The sequence below is a fragment of the Colletotrichum gloeosporioides genome (genome assembly GCF_011800055.1).
Source record: "Colletotrichum gloeosporioides strain Lc1 chromosome Unknown consensus_91, whole genome shotgun sequence".
NCBI classification, from domain to species: Eukaryota; Fungi; Ascomycota; class Sordariomycetes; order Glomerellales; family Glomerellaceae; genus Colletotrichum; species Colletotrichum gloeosporioides.
The window spans coordinates 113,516-120,728 of record NW_025544736.1 but is presented as its reverse complement, the minus strand read 5'-3'; positions in this window follow the sequence as shown (position 1 = coordinate 120,728).

Sequence of the window (7,213 nt, the reverse complement as noted above, 5' to 3'; positions counted from 1 at the left end):
TTATTTAATTCTCTTTCTATTTTCTTTTACTCCTCTTATTACTTCTATTAATTTCTCTTTATTATTTATATAATTCTTTATCTCTTATATACTTAGGTTATTTCTTTAATTATTATTTATTCCTCTCTTTTTATTACTTTAGTTATTCTTAGGAATATTAATAGTATAATATTACTAATATAATAAATTTTAATAATAAAAGAAAAGAGTAGAATAATAAAGGAAATAAGTATAAAGTAAAATAAAAGCTAACCTCTAAGAGATCTAATTAAGTTATAATATACTTATACTTAAAGATATCTTTATAATTTCTTTAAGGAATTTAATATCTTTATTTTTAATTATAATATACCCTATATAAATAGCTATAAACTAGGTTACTAAGAACTATATTAGAAAGAATTTTAAAAAGAATAGGAAATATACTTTAGAATAAAATAGTAAGATAGTTTTCTATAAATTCTTAAAGTACTTTTATTATAGTAGGCTAAAAATAAACTAAATAAATACTAAATTTAAATTTTATACCTTTAATAATCTTATAAACTAGCTACTAAAAAGAAAGCTTTAAGAGGAGAAGTTTATATAATTTCTAAAATATTTTAATTTCCTTTAAAGCTTTAGCTAAAAGATATTAGTATTATAATAATTATTAATAATTATAATAATCTAACTTACTATTTAGCTTATATTAATAGGTATATAGCTTCTATTTAGCCTTATAGGATTATACTTTTTAAGTAGTTTTATAGCTAGTCTTATTAATAGTCTTATTAATAGTTTTATTAGTAGTCTTATAGCTAATCTTATAGCTAGTTTTATAGCTAATCTTATTAGTAGTTTTTTAGTTTATTAGTAGTATAATACTTCTTAATAAGGTGTAAGTATAATAATTAGAAAGTTTACTTATAGTTACTAAAAAAAAGAGAATATAAATATAAAATTATAATAAAGAATACTATATATAAAGATTATATATAAAAGATATTTAAAAAGAGAGGTTTAAAAATAATTTACTTAATCTTAAATTCTTTATTACTAGGATTATCTCTTAGTTATACCTTCTTTTAGTATATTAAATTATACTCCTTCCCTTATATTAATTATTTACTTACCTTTTATTACTCCTACCTCCTTTATCTATACCTTCTTTAGTATTATACCTATTAAAGATATTTAAATTATATACTACTTATATAAACCCTTTCCTCTTTATAATAATAATAATAAGTATAGTAGTTAACTCTTTATAAATAATAATATAATTAACTATTATTACTCTATCTTTTATTAAATATTACTTATTATAAATTTCTAACTTATTACCCCCTCTATTTTATCTACCTTAAGTTTATACCTTTTATATTATTATAATAATCTTTAATATTATTATAATAATTATTTCTATAGGTCGCCCTATTAGCTTTAGCGTTAGTTAGAAATAGAAGGCTACTAAGAGCTATTCCTAAAATCCCTATACTATTAAAGCTTAATATTATATTAATAATATAACTAAAGCTTAATCTATATTATATTAGAGGAATTAATTACTCTAGATAGCTTTAAGTTATAAATAAAAGAAAATATTAATAAGGATCTTAAGATAGAGTTTAATAACTAAGGATAAATAAAAAGAAACTTTTAAGCTTTTTAAAGTTCTTATTTATAAGAAATAGTAAGAATACTTTATATCTATCTATAAAATATTTCTAATTAGAATTTAAAATAGATAAAAATATATACCTATCCTAATTTAATATAAAGATATATAAACTCTATTTATTAATACTAATATTTATATCTCTTATACCTATAACTTTAATATAAAAAGCTTAAAGCCTTATTACTTTTATCTTAGGTTTTAAGATATAAGTTACTTTAAATAAGCCTAATTAGTTATCTAATTATCTTTTACTAGGATTATCTTTATTTTTAGTACCCTCTACTATACCCTACCTACTCCTAACTACTCCTATATATTTTAATATACTAGCTCTAACTTCTACCCCTTTAGATATTACTATTAGTTAGTTAGATATTAAAATATATAATATTAATACTACTATTAATAGCTAAGTAATAAATAAGATAATTATTAAGATAATCTCCCTTAATAAGTTTAAAGTAAAAAAGATTACTAAATTAATAGAGATATTAAACTTTAATATATATAAACTATATATATATTTTTTCTTTCCTTTATTTAACTAATTTCTTACTAATTATATATAGAGTAACTTAGTATATAGTTTCTTAATATTCTACTTTAACTAGCTTAATACCCTTAAAGTACTATATTTAAAGCTCTTTATAACTTATAAATTCCTAGAGAGTACTCTTAAGATATTCTCTTAAATAAGTATTACTAAGAAAGATATAAAATTCCTATAAACTTAAAACTTCTTTATATTTAAAGAAGTTCTTCTTATCTATATATTTTAAGAGTATTAGAATACTAATATTAAAATAGCTATACTATAAAACCCTAAAAGTTTATATTCTATCTATAAAGTGATTTAATAAAATCCCTCTTATTCTATTATAAATAATAGCTAATAGAGAAAAGGATCTATAATACTATATACTATATAACTAAGATACTACTAAGATATACTATTTTAAATATAACTTATATTTATAGATATCCCTTTAGTATCCTAGTTTAAAAGATAATCTAAGATATTATTAATATAATTAATAATAATTAGAACAGTATCTAAATAGACTTCCCTAATCTAACTAAAATCTAGTTTAATATTAATAAAGTCCACTTAAAGAAGTTTAAAATACTAAATATTATTTAGTACTACTATAAGAAAAATCTAACTAAGATTTCTATTTAGTTTAAAATACCTCTTATTTAAGATTCTTACTCTATAGTATAAAAGTAGTTTAATATTAGTATATTAGATAAATTTACTACTTTTACTTTCCTTCTTAATTATAGAATAGATATAAAGTTTACTAGAGAGGATAAAGAAAATAAAGAGGATAAGAATAAAGAGGGTAAGTATTTAGACTAAGAGGATATATAGATATCTAGATAAGTAGCAATATATATTAGTATAGATCTAATATATAGTATTAAAAACCTTAGCTTCTTAGAATTTAAAATATAATTAAAGTATTAATAAGTTTATTCTATATAGTAATAATATACTATAATATTATAATATAATAAGCTATTATAATAACCTATTATAATAACTTATTATAATAACTTATTATAATAACTTATTATAATAATCTTCTATAGTAAATTAAAATAGAATTCACTTATCCCTACCTCTATATCTATATCTCCTATAAACCTATATATCTAGCTAGCTACTTAACTAAATCTATATCTTTCTTCTAAAGTATAATTCACTTTATATAAATAGTATAGAGGTTTATACCTATTTAGTATATAAGTAAAAGCACCCTTAACTAATAATAATTATATACTTTTAAATATAGTAATAAGATATAATTTAGTAACTATTTATAAAGCTCTTATAGCTTCTAACTAGAAGTATAAATCTAAATATATAGACTATAATATTTCTCTTATAAGCTAGAAAAATAGCTACTTCTAAATTATATTATCTATTATTCTCTACTACTTCTTTATTTCTTAAAATACCTATACTATAAAAGTTAACTCTAAGGGAGGCTAATTTAAAATATATTTAAACTTACTTCCTAGTTAGTAGTAATATAAATATTTTTTCTTAATAATAATATCCTTTTATAATACCTTCTATACTTTCTATTTTCTTAGTAGATTTAATATACTACTTATAGGTTTCTTCTTTATATTCCTCTTTAGTAGTTATAATAGTAAATTATTCTTAGTTTTTATAATAGTCTTTATTACTATAAGTAGTAAAAAGTTAGGTTTACTAATAATATCTTCTATTATATTAAGACTAAGTAATTACTATTATAACTCTACTTATAGATATATAGGGGTTTTAGAAATTTTACTATCCCTTAAATACTAACTAGATATAGCTAGTATTAATAAGATACTTTTAGGTAATTAAGGTAGTATTATTATTTTAAAGACTTATTATAAGAGAATTAAAAAATATATCCTCTATAATTACTATAATAAATACTTATAACTTAGTTATACTAATAAGTAAACTAATTATCCTCTAGACTTATTACTAAATAGTATAATACCTTATACTTATAATAATCTATTATAATAATTTANTAATTCTCCCCTAAATCTATTACTAAATAGTATAATATTCTATACTTATAATAATTTATTATAATAATTTATTTTATTCTAACTTCTCTTTATATTTATTACTATATCTATATTAGTAATATATATTACTTAATTATATATAATAAGTAACCCTTTTAAAGAGATCTCCTCTTTAGTCTTACCCCCTCCTAAATATAAGCTAATATATAATAGCTCTATTATTCTTTTTACTATAAATACTTCTTTTATTAAATAGTAATAAAAAACTTATTACTATAAGTAAAAAGTAGAAAATAATATTAAGATCCCTTAAGAATTCCTAACTCCTAATATATACCTAAAGAGAGTAGCTAAAATCTTTAGTAAATCTTATAAGTAAATAAATACCTAAGCTAATTTCTATAAAGAAGTAAAAGTTTAAGAGGGAATCCCCTATTTTATCTATAATATATATAATTTTATCCTTATCTATCCTAATATTACTAACTTAAAAACTAACTTAATAAATAATTATTTTTATAAACTAACTTATTTTAAAACTTAGTATAATACTTTAATATCTTCTAGAATATAATATAATAAAGAAATAATTTATCTCTAAACTATAAAACCTATTTAAGTTATTTATAATAATTATTATAATAACCTCTCTCTATTTTCTAGCTTATTAGTAAAAGAGATAAGTATACCTATATAGATAAAGTACTATTATATTATTTTATTAATAATAGTATATCTTTTAACTCTATTTCTAAGTTAACTTTTAAGTTCTTTACTAGCTTTATAAACCTAAAATAGATATTACTATCTATTATAATAATTACTAAGAATCTTAAAATTAAAGCTTTAGCTATCTAAACTAAAGTTCTTAAGTAAATTATTCTAAATTTAAAAATATCTCTAATAATTAATATTTAGATAATACTAAGTTAGAAATATATTATATTTAGTATTATAGCTTACTTTATAGATAAGAACTAAAACTATTACTATATCCTTTTTAATACCTCTAATATTATAAAAAACTATATTATAGAGATTATTATAAATATAATTATTAAAACTCTTAAAAAGCGTTTAAACCTTAAACTTAAATTTAATTATATTTCTATAGATAATACTTCTAACTTTATACTAAATATCTTAACTAAGTTCTATAAAACTATATTTACTATATTATAACCTAAAGTTATTTATATTTAATACCTCACCTATATTATTAACCTTATAGTTTAAAAACTATATAATTATCTTAAAGTTACTTATATACTTATAATAAGTAACTTTATATAATATATATTAAATATAAATAATAAAGAAGTTATTAAGGCTACTATGCTATTATAATAAACCTTAATAAGGTAAACTACCTCTATTTTATAGAATATAAATTAAGAAATTTATTTAGATAATAAAACCTCTACTAATTATAGTCTAAATAAGATTTTATTATTAGAAAGTTAAATTAAAGAATACTATACTTTAATACTTACTATAGTAATTACTAAAATAAGGTATCTTATTCCTAATCCTTTATATCTATTATTATTTATAACTTTTTAAGTTTAATACTTTATACTAAAGATTAAATCTAGTTTAATATATTCCTTAGAATTTCTAGTATTTTAGAAAAATAGTAAGAATAAAGACCTTATAAAATACCCTAAATATCTAATTATTAATATAAAAACTTACTAAAACTTAACTATATTAATATTAGTTTATACTCTTAAACTTTAAACTCTAATTAATACTTAGTTTAATAACTATAATAATAATATCTCTTTTAAACTAAAAGCTAATAAATAATACTAAATTAAGGTTATCCTTAATATTTCTATATACTTTCTTACTATTATATATATTCTAAGCTAAAACTAAGCTATTAATATTACTTATATAATTACTCTTATAAAGATCTATTATAACTATTTAATAAAATATTAAGAAGCTATTAAAAAACTTAATACTAATAAGAATAAATATTAAGTTCTATTTCTTTAAAAAGTAATATAAATAGTAGTAAATAAACTTAAGAAGTATTAGTTATTATAAGAAAAAGATTAGTTTCTTTATATATCTTCACTATTCTTATATCTCTTATTTATACTAAATATAGTAAATAATAATCTAAGATTTTATAGTATTTATAAAGCTTATTCTAGCCTATTAACTAATACTACTTAGAAAAAGTTTACTAAAATCTATACTAAAGATTACTATAAAGATAACTTAGAGAACTTAAAATCTACTCTAGATAAGGTTTATAGATCTATCTATAATCTAATAACTTTAATACTCTAAAATTCTAAGAAATAAATATATTATAACTTTTCTTCTATCTTTATAATAACCTATTATAATAATCCTTATAAAATTTCATTATAATAATCCTATTATAANATAATCTTATTATAATATTATTTTAATTACTTAGTTTATATACTTCTTTAGAACTAAAGATAAATATCTCTCTTAAATAGATTTAATATTATTTATAATTTCCTTAAGAAATATAAATACTATAATCCCCCCCTTTCTAGAAATAATACTAAATTAATATTAAGCTATTATACTAAGTAATTAATCTAAAACTTCTAGAGAAACCTAAAAAAAGATCTAAAATATTATAGTTTTTATAGAATAGCTTATAACTATCTTTATATTTTCCCTAATACTATCCCTCTTAAATAAGTATTTAGCTTTAATAAATATATCTATTACTATTTATACTTTAATATAAAATTTAAGATAATTTTCTATTAACTCCTTCTTATTATTTAGAATAAGTAATAGGAATAGCTTTTATTTTCTAATTTAAAGTTTTTTATTTTAGAGGATAATATACTTAAAAAACTTAATAAAAATTATACTATATTAATTTACTAAATATTTTAATATAAAGTTCTTAATATTAAAAGCTTTTATACTATCTCTTATAAGCTTATTATTAAGTATACCTAAGATATTATTAATATCTTAAGTAATAATAATAATAATAATACTTAA